This window comes from Lathamus discolor, chromosome 3, assembly GCF_037157495.1.
Source record: "Lathamus discolor isolate bLatDis1 chromosome 3, bLatDis1.hap1, whole genome shotgun sequence".
NCBI lineage: Eukaryota > Metazoa > Chordata > Aves > Psittaciformes > Psittacidae > Lathamus > Lathamus discolor.
This window is the reverse complement of record NC_088886.1, coordinates 33,302,828-33,313,290: the sequence shown is the minus strand read 5'-3', so window position 1 is coordinate 33,313,290 and position 10,463 is coordinate 33,302,828. Positions and strand designations below refer to the sequence as shown.

The following is a 10,463-nucleotide window of genomic DNA, read 5'->3' as shown; positions in this document are numbered from 1 at the left end:
TGGAGTTTTAGGTTTACATATGATTGCCTTGCGTGCTCTTTGCTAGTCATATCCATTATGTTTTTGCAAAATTTAGCTGCATGGATTTTTTTTTTTCTTTGTAGTGTAGTGTAAATTTATTTCAGTTTTCCTGAATGTTGGGGCATCACTTGCTTGTTTTGTGTGGTCCTGATTCAGTATTTAAAATAAAACCAACCCAAAACCAAAAATTAGACCCCCCCCCCCAAAAAAAAAAACAAAACAAAACAAAACAAAACAAAACAAAAAAAAAAAAAAAGAGAAGAAAAAACATTTCCTTGCCAGCTGACTCAAATGTCTCCCTTTGGCTACACTGGTGTACTTTGAAAAGTGAATGCTTGCTTCTCCTGTTGCCTGTAATGAGGCCAATCCCCAGCAAAAATGTTGGCCAAAGGGAAGAAATATTGGAATGGCAGCAGGAAGACAAAGGTTTGGGCAGCAAAGCCAACATGGTTTTAGCAAAAGGGTGAATTTTAGATTTGAGTGACTTTTAGCTGTTGCTCAGAGTAATTAAGAGGCCTGTCCATGAATTTTTGACTAAGATGGAGCAGAAGCACAAGACTCCAAGCAGTCAGCTTTCTGATTACCTTACGCATTTGGACCCTGCATTTGAAGTTATGGCTGGTGCATTGATTTGCTCTTGGAGACAATTTCTCTGCTGCACTGTTAGCTCACACTTGTGACAAGCTCTGGGCTATCTAGCAGTGATTTACAGCTGAAGCAAGGAAATGCAGAACTGTGGTGGTGGTGGTACATCTGTTTTGAACTTCAGTCTTTGCCTTTCACACAGAATGGGCAAGATTGGCTTATGCTATATAACACAAAAGCCTCAAGTCTGTACTTATGGTGTGACTAACAGAACCAGTATACTGCCATGGCTCTAAGCTGTAGATAGTCTAGAAAAGGGAACACTGGAAGGAACGGAGTTGTAACGTGTTTTTGCAGAAGAGAAAATTGTGAATAAACCCTGCTGCATCATGCTTTGCGTAAATATATTTGTACACACAAATGCCTGAGAGAGTTCTGTTTCCTTGGGCAAGACAAGTATGGCACCAGTTGCAGTTGTTTTGCTTCTGCTTAATACTGGAAAACCTACTTTATTAACGAGGATTGTAGATTAATTCACCTGCTCTGCAGTGACTTCATTGCTCTGTGCTTTCTGAAATTGCTTTCAAAGCTGCAGCATTCCAACCAGACTTTCCCATTAATACTTTATTAGCAGAATCTATTTCTGCTATAAATGCCTGAAATTTGCTTTTCTGTGTGGTAGTGTGCACAGCATATGCATGGAAGACTTTTAAAAGACATTTGTTTTTTGTCTTCTCTGCAGTAGCTGTTGGGTTAAGATGCTGGTTTTTTTTTTGTTTGTTTTTTGGTTTTGTTTGTTTTTTTAGTAGTAATTCTTATCATCCAGTAGAGAAAACATCTTAATTGTTCTCTTTTTTTCCCTTTTCCTTCCTCCCCTCTTCTGGTAAACGTTTCTTGACATATTTCCCCTTCTTAAAATTAATATTTCTATAGCTAATTCTTTTAGGGTAAACAGTACCTAAGAGCATTCACTGGCTTCAGAGAGTGAAAATTAACAGGCTGTTACTTCTCCTGCCTTTGTCGAAGACAGCTGAGCTCTGCAGCTTGCATGGTAGCATCCTGGATTACAAGACAAACCAGATTTAGGACAGAATGCCCAGCAAAAAGCTTCCAAGCACAACTAAGTAAGTTATTAATCTGTATTAAGAAAATTCCTTTTTTATAAGGAGAGACTATTGTAATAGGACTGCACGTAAGAGTAAAGTTTACCTATTGACATTGAGAAGCTTTTTGAAAGCAGTATGACTGCAGCAGTTCAGGCACCTACAGAACTGTGTATTTGTGTTTTCTGGTCCTGCTGGTATTGGTGTCGTGACTGCAGCGCCCAGATGCTCACTCCAAGGAGCTGCGCTGGGAAAACCTGCAGGTTCTGCAAGGCTCTGAGCACACTTCATAGCCCTCACCTCCGTACCCGCGTGGTGGGTCTACGAGTAGGGTATGTTACCAGGCTAACTTGTTTGGGCACAAACCCCTGCGTATCCCAATTTACCACCAAAAAGACTTAACACTTGGCTTGAACACCACTGTATGTCAAATGTTGTGGATCTGAATCGTAAGGCAGAGAAAACCTCGGACTGGAGGAGCTACAGCTGCAGGCTCTGGTAACGGCCTCACGACAACCTGCACAACCTGTTGTCACAACGTGCGAAAAGCTTTCCACACTTTCCCTTTCCCCATGTTCCCCGGGACCAGGGTCCCGCTCGCCTCCTCTGCTTCGCCCTCGGCTGTCTAAGGGAGGGTTGGGGTCCCCAGGTACGGCAGAGCCCGTCCGCTCCCGGCGGCGGGAGGCGTTCTCCGCGCAGGTAGGGAACCCCGCGGCGGTCGAGTCCGGCGCTCCAGAGATGGAGCCGAGGTGGGGCGCGGCGCCCCCAGCCCGCCCCGCAGCCACGAGAAGCCCCACGCCGCCGCCCGCCCCAAGGGCCGCTTTCCGCGGTGGCGGGGCCCCTACCCGGCCGCCGGCGCCGCGCCGCTGGGGAGAGTGCGCTCCCCGCTTTACGGCTGCTGAAAACCTCCCTCGGCGAGCGCGGGGCAGCCGTACGGCGCCGGGGCACCCACCCGGGGTGGGCAGGTAACGGCGAGGCGGCGCGGTGAGGAGGCGGGCGGGAGGGCTCGGACAGCCGGTACCGGCACCCCGGCCGCTGGGTGGGAGGCCGGTGTGCCGGTGTGCCGCTGCCGCGGAGCCCGGCTGTCAGCCGCGGCTGGTCCTCACGCCAGAGCTGCTGGCAGTGGGGAAAACTTTGTCAAAGCGCGGCAGCTTGGTGGGTGTTTGCAAGTAACGCTCAACTCAGTGAAGGAACTGTAGCTTCGAGCCACCCTGGCTGGCTCGGCGGCTGCTCCGCCTGTCCCGCCCCGCCCCACGGCGCGGTGAGGTGTAGGGGAACCGCGTTCCTCGCTAATTGATCTGTCGGTGCCGCCCGCTGACGAGGAGGTGGCGGTGGGGAGGCCTGGGCACGCTGCGGCGTGCCGTGTAACAGGTAAATCTGCATTGCAAATGTGTCCTGCCGGGGGAGGGGGGGCTGTGCCCTCCCGCTCTTTTTTCCTCCCGAGTTTCCGCGTAGACTTACTCAGGAGTATTTTATTCCTTGCTTTCAGTTCACTCAGCTGCGTTGAGAAATCAGACGCAAGCGTTGTCTCTGCTAGATTTAGAAATTATGTGTTGAATTATGCGTTAGCTTCTTAAAGCTTTTAAATATTAAAATTGAAGCCCCAAGGCATAGATACGTGACATCTTGAAAACTCTTTGGAATGATCAAGCAAATGAACTGAGTGGAAACATACTTTTCTTCCCTTATTTTGTGTGGGCTCAGATTAGCTGAAACACCAATGAGTAATTTCCCAAGTTTCAGTTCAGGGTAACTCTGTAGTCCTGTTGTGTGTACATCAGCATCTTGGTTTCTCCATCCATATGGAGCTCCTTGGCTTCAGTGGTTTTTTTTCTTTCTTTTTTTTTTTTTTTTGTACAAGTCTCTCTTAGCCGAGATGGCCCCAAACCTAATTAAAATGTACTGTGTTAAGACTGTGGGGTTGACACTTGTAAACAGTGCTGAGGCATCATGCTGACTTCAGCTGAAATGTGCAGCATTTTTTGCTGAGTCATCTGGACAGAAATATTCAGGGAAGAAATAAAGAATTTAGTTTTTACCCTAATATGACCAGCCTGCTTCATGTTGGTTTATTTATTACTTGGTACATATTTCTTGCATTTACAGACAAATCTATTTGTTCAGTGGTTAGCATATGGAAAGCATTAGATGGCTGAAACAGTAACGATGCTGGAGTCTTGTAAATCAAGCAATGCCATATATATTTTTAGAATTTTAATCTAAAGAGCTCTTTTATGTGTCCCAGGGCATGTGTAAAGCAGCATTTATCTCCAGTATCATCAAAAGACTAAAGAGTGTCTTCTGAATGTTGGTCATGGATCACATTCCTAGTAAATGTCTTAACTCTTTATGATAATCTACCATAAAGTTAATCACCTGAAACAAGCCAAGAATGATCTTTTGCAGGAGATCTTTTGCAGTGTTTTTCAGCTGTTTGTTTTTTTTTTTTTAATTATATTTTAATTAAAAGCTGTACAGCTATGCACACAACATTTTCTTAAAAAAAAAAGAAACCATTTTTTTCTCCAAGTTGCATCAGTTTTTCTTGTTTTAAGTGTCTATCTAAACTTTGGTTCTTTTTTTGCTTTTCCATAGCCTTAATGTGAAAACAGTTTTATGTTGAATATGCAAGCTGAGACATTACTAACAGGCCAAACTGCTTGATGATTAAGCAATACTTATGTTTGTGCTTTTGGGAGGCTGTTTGATTTGAAGAGTTGGGTCCAGGTTGTTTATCTAAAGCAGAAAAAAGGACTAAGTGGTAAAAATGCCAGAATTGTCTAAGTTGATAGAAAGATGCTCGGGATTCATGTGAGTGTCACAAGCTGCAGACTTTTTTGTGGCAGCAGCTCCCAGTAGTCACGCTGGATCATATGACTTCTCGCTCTGTTAATCTTCGTAGGTGGAGTTTTAGCTTTGTCACTTACCGTGGTGCATACCTGCATTATTTTTTCCCTTGTTCAGTAACCTCAGGGTATGAATACAGACTAGACAAAATAGACCTTTAAAGTGCACACCCCCCAGAACCCACCCCCTTACCCCCCCAAACAGATTTATTTCAGAAGAGTGGTTCTTAGTGATGCAGATGCAGCCCTCCAGGGAGTGTGTGCAGTAGATCTTTGTGATGGTAAATCTGTCAAATAGACATCTTCTAGATCCTCATACTCTTTTATTGGCTCTGGAGCTTAGTGTTCTTTGTTGGCTAAGAAAGTATTCCTGCAATAAGGTATATTCTGTACTAAATAGTTATATTCTGTACTAAATAGTACAGAATTGGTGTTTAGGCTTTGGTGATAAGCACATGAAGCTATAAATATGCATATATTTATAACTGAGAATAATAGGAGCTTGGCTCTGAATTAGTCATAGAGCTTAAAACTGGGAACTTGTAAGTTTCCTTCCTGTGCAGACCACTCTCACTTGCTGAGATGTAGAACAAAGGTTATAACACTTGCCTGAAGATGGCTGTGATTCAGAGTCTGAAACACAGGTGTTATCTCCAGCTGTGAGATACAGAACAGATACTGAATGCCCATATTTTTAAGAGGCAAAGTTTCATTTTCTTGCCCTGTGGAGATACAGTGGTGCCGTTCTTGTTTTCACTGGCATTTGACTTTTGTTGTGTGTTTGATCTATTGGAAGGAGTAGCTCTCTGGGACTATATCTGCTTGATTTCTTGTCTGATGGGTTTCAGTATAAACTGGTGTGAGGAACGTCAGTTATATTTGTTCTAGTACTTTATGCCAAACCTTCGGTTAGGTGGCCATGTACAGAGGGGGTCCACTGTGTTTGTATTTTCATTATAGGCTATTGGCAGTCCAGCAACCACTAGGTCTACGTATAGAGTGCCAACAGTGGGAATTCCATAACTCTTTTGTGTTGGTGTGAGGAAATGGACTTTTATGGACGTAGAATTTGGCACTGGCTTCCACGGATTGTGCGCTCAGTGCAGGTTTGTTCATGCGACTGCTCTGTTGGCTAATGGTTTCTGCAGCAAAACTGCTTCGTTGATAATTATATTTTTGTTTGGACCTTCTGTGTTTATAAATTTCTGAAACTTACGTATGTGTTCTTTTGATTGCAAACCAAACTTTTGTGAATCAAAATCTCTTATGTGTGATGTCTCTTCTCTCCCTCTGTCCACTTACATTTCTCTTCCAAAAACTTTGGCAAGATTGCTAGAGCTGTAAAGCAAGCACTTGTTTTTTCCTGACTTCTGTGGCTGCATGTTTGTGTGTGTATGTGTCATATTTTTGGGTTTTGATTTGGTATTTTTTTTGTGGTGGGATTTTTTTTTTTTTTTTTTGTGTGTGTGTATGTGTGCACATTGTTTTGTTTTTAAAGTCAGTACTGGTGTTTGATTCAGAAGCTTTAGATTACCAGAGCATGTCAGCATAAAAGCTCACATCAATACAGATATACTATTTAACAGTGAAAAAGCCATGATTCCCCCATCTCCCACCATGAACTTAAATTATAGAGTGAGGGGAAGAAACATTTTCCTCTCCTGTTTTTCTTTCTAATTTTAAGATTTTCATGTTTCTTAACGGCATTGCTGAAGTGGTTGAGAGTTGAAATTTGACATGGAAATTGGCTCCATTAAGTCACTTAGTGTTCTGATTGAGAAAGGAGAGTGTAGCAGGGTGGGGGTCAGTTTCGCATGTAGAAAGTGACAGGACAAGAAGAAATGTTGTGCAAGGGCAGGGTTTTACATTGGCTGTTACGAATTTTTTTGTTTTTTTGCTGAAAGACTTGTCAAGCATTGCACCAGGCTGTCCAGGGAAGTGGTGGAGTCGCCATTCCTGGAGGGATTTTGAAGACTTCTTGATGTGGTGCTTAGGGACATGGTTTAGTGCTGGACTTGGAAGTGCTAAGTTAGTGGCTGGACTTGATGATCTTAAAGGTTTTTTCCAGCCTAAATGTTGCGGTTGGTCTCTGATTCTGTCATTGGTTAAAAACAGTACACTCTATTCTTCGAGCATTAGCAACTTTGATGAATCAAAGTGCTTTAATGAAATTGTGTGCATTAAACCAGTTTGTTTCTTCTCAAATATACATCTCCTGGTTCTGTCAGTCGTGTATGCTTCATTAACATTGCTATGCAGGGAAGTAGGAAAGGTTCATTCCCTATACCTATATGGCTCCTATAAAGTAAAAAATCAGGTACAGCTGTTACAGCCTAGGCTGAGTGCAGGAAAGTAGTTATTTTCTAGGAGCCATGGACTAGCCATGGGATCTGTTGGTCAGCTGGAATCTTGTAGGCGAAAAAAATGTCAAGAGTTGAATATCTGAAAATGTAGTTAAGGAGTAATCAAATGAAGGTTTATGAACACTGTTTGCTCTGGTTTCTTGTACAAACGTGGTTGCAATTCTGTGCGAGTATCTGAAGCACAGAATAAGTACAGGAGATGAATAAAAGTCAGAATATGCTATTATTTATTATTGATCCATTAGTTGTGATGTAGGTCAATATCCTGACTTTGATTGTTGACCTCAGAAACCCTTGACTGTTTAATTCTATGTTAGTAAGTGCAGCATTTCTCCTGTGTACAGAGCCAAAGGATTCAGCCATGGTTCTTCTTTGGTTTATGGTTGAAAATCAGAGGGAAATGCCACACAAGCACATGAATGTAGGGGGAGGGAAAATATGTAAGAGTCATTTGGGAGGTTGAATTGGTAGAGTTGTTGGGTCTTTTCTTTTGTTCTTTCTTCATAGTTGTTTTTGAGCTTCTTAGTTAAATATTTTCCCTGTAAATATGGATTAATTTATGGATCTTTTTGAGGAAGAGGTTCAACATGATCCAGTCTATATATGACTGAGCAAAAAATGTGCAGCGCCTTTGTATCTGACAATAATGAGATCACTCCAGGAATCTTCTGTCCAGTGTAGGTGTTCATACTTCAAGGAGAATGTTTAAGTCAAAGAGAATTCAGAGAAGAACTGTAAGAATGAGTAAGTGTTGAAAATAGTTCATAAGGAAGAAATTCCAAGAGTTCAATATGTTAAATATTATCAAAGAGAAAGGCAAGGAGGGACGTGTGTGCACTGTGAACAGAAATTCTATTATGAAGCAGAAAATTATGGTATAACAAGATTCACTGGCTAAAATATGAGCCAGACACATTTGCAGTAGAAATAAGAAATGCATCTTCAGCAATTAGGGAAATCTATTGCAGTTTATAATAGGATATTTATCAAATATTCAAAACTAATTTAAATGTGATACCTTTCCTGTAAGATGTACCTAAATAAAAATTGAGGCCCTGTGTCCATGTTCTGTAAAAGTCAGAGTATATGATCATAATATTCTTTCTGTATCTAAATGCATGAATCTAAATAAAAAGAAAATAATGAAATATGGTTCTTTAACCCAGGATACTGTTGAAATTAAAACAGAGCTGATAGGTAACTGAAGATTTCTATAACATCTAAAATGCTTGTAAAAAAGCTGTTTTAGAAGTTCTGTTTTGAAGATGGAAGATCTCTAAGTCATGTTGACAATAAATTTATTCAGCAATAGAAAGATGTCATTATACTCTATTTCTGCATTAGTACATCTTGACCATTGTCTGTAAATACTAGATTAACATCCTAACATCCTAGTTGCTAAGATACCTTACCAGTTTTCATGAAATTACTGTGGAAATAAAGGTGGTTGAAGTCCAGAATCTAAAAGAAAGGTGAAATTAAAAAAAAGTAAATAAATAAAAATCCTGCTGTCATTGAGGAACTTTCATAGAAGAGAACGCTTGGGCTGCTTTAGAAATGTGCTGAGTACAACAGGCTGGTTAACGGAAGAGCCCTTCTCCCTGGCCGTGTGTGTGTAGTTACTGGAGGGTTTGCAAGGAGGGGTTCATGGATCCTGCAGAGATTTCAGGAAAATCTGTGTTCTAATGCATTAGCTCCCGCAGTGAAGAGCCAGAATGAATGTTCTGAGGTTTTTAGTGTGCTCAGCTTTACATGTCTTTAGCAGGGTATGGTTTTAGGTCTTGGGCTTATTGGAATTGTAGGCAGCTGGGCTGATTTTGGCTGGGGTAGAGTTAATTTTCTTCTCAGTACCTAGCATGGGTCTATGTTATGGATTCTTGCTAGAGACAGTGCTGATAATTCAGGGATGTTTTAGTTACAGCTGAGCAGTGCTTACATAAGAGTCAAGGTCTTTCTGCTCCTCACACCACCAGTGAGAAGGCTGGGGAAGAGCAAGTTGTTGGGCAGGGAAGCAGCCAGAACAGCTGACCCCAACTGACCTAAGGGGTATTCCATAGCATACAACATTATGCTCAGCATTTAAAGCTGGGGAAGAAGGAGAAAAGCTGCAAGGGGTGTGGGGTGTTTGGAGTGATGATGTTTGTCTTCCCAAGTCACTGCTGGGTGTGGTGGAGTCCTGCTTTCCTGGGAGTGGCTGAACACCTGCCTGCCCATGGGAAGTGGTGAATGAATTACTTGGTTTGCTTTGCTTATGTGTGGCTTTTGCTTTACCTATTAAACTGACTTTATCTCAACCCATGAGTTTTCTCACTTTTACTCTTCTGTTTCTCTCCCCCATCGCACTCGGGTTAGCGGGGTGAACGAGTGCCTGTGTGGGTTTTACTTGCTGTCTGTGGTTAAACCACAATAGCAATATAAGGAGAAAAAGAATTGTAAATCAGAATAGTGAAAACTCCTTTTGGCACTTAAGTTTGACAGGAAAAGCAGAAATGAAGGTGAAGTGCAAGTCAGAGAAGATATGACTGTCTTGTATAAACTCCAGCTTTTTTTATTAGGAAAATACGAGGAATCAGCCCTCAGTATGATGAGAGGATTGTCAAAATAAATGAAAAGGACCCAAGTAAACCCACATCACTGAGTGAGGCCTGTCTTTTTGCTTAAATCCATGAGGATACTGAAGCAATAAGCAGAGGATTGATTAAGAGTTTGGCTTGGTGAACCGAATCATATATTCAATGAGATCCAGCTGGTTGCAATACTGCAGCAAATTAGAGCAGGAAAAGACTGCAGCTGGAAGATTTTTTGAGAGTTTGAAGATGATTGTGCTTCTTTTCTCAAGTGATAATGTGCAAGTATCCAGAGAGTTTCATGCTACATGTTGAAGAGAAACCTAGATATTTGTTGTAGTATTGATCAATGTGAAAGTTGGAGAAGTCTGCAAAAGTGTCTTGTTTTTTAGGCTTTAGTCAACAAATTCTAAGCCACTTGCTAGTAAGAGACTATGCAATGAGAAGTATTTCATGGCTTAGAAAGCAGTGGATGATGGATGTATGAAGTACTATTGAAAAGAAGAGATTCCAAAAGCTGTAATGACAGAAAATCCTGCATAAGTGCATGTAGAGATGTTTGACTATGCATTATTTTTCTCCATACTAACAGCAAAAAGTCATAAGTGTGTGCATGTTTTCCTTCATAACTGTTTTTTATTTTTCAAATTATTATTTCTTAAATTTATATTTAGGCATTTTATTTAATGTTCTAACTACTTCCACACAGGTTTTACCCTTTCTACTTTGTATTGATATTCACCATAGGGATTGCCTAAGTTTGTTTCAAGCTTTGTTTTTGTACTGGTGATAAAAATATGACTTTTATGAAAGAGAGGAATATTGTTTTATGCAGCAACTTAGGCCTAGATGATATAAGGTGGTACAGACCAATTTTGTGGTTTGAAAAGAATAACTTTGTCAAAACTATAATAACTATCTGTGTAGAGTGATGGGTGAGAAATTCTTTTAAAAAATTATAATTATTTGCAGAAAACC

The 10,463-nt window shown here is 41.3% G+C and overlaps 1 protein-coding gene across 6 annotated transcripts in view; it reads left to right on the top strand.

The window, feature by feature from the left end:
• The first annotated feature begins 2,613 nt into the window (after nt 1-2,613).
• NAALADL2 (N-acetylated alpha-linked acidic dipeptidase like 2) overlaps nt 2,614-10,463 on the top strand; it is a 672,041-nt gene continuing 664,191 nt past the window's right edge. For 5 of the 6 annotated variants that reach the window (XM_065674551.1, XM_065674552.1, XM_065674548.1 and 2 more), the window contains exon 1: nt 2,614-2,674. The gene's annotated coding sequence lies outside the window, so the exon portion shown is untranslated. Of the gene's footprint in view, nt 2,675-5,603; nt 5,662-10,463 lie in introns of those variants that run through there. The other variant, XM_065674549.1, reaches the window with a different exon arrangement.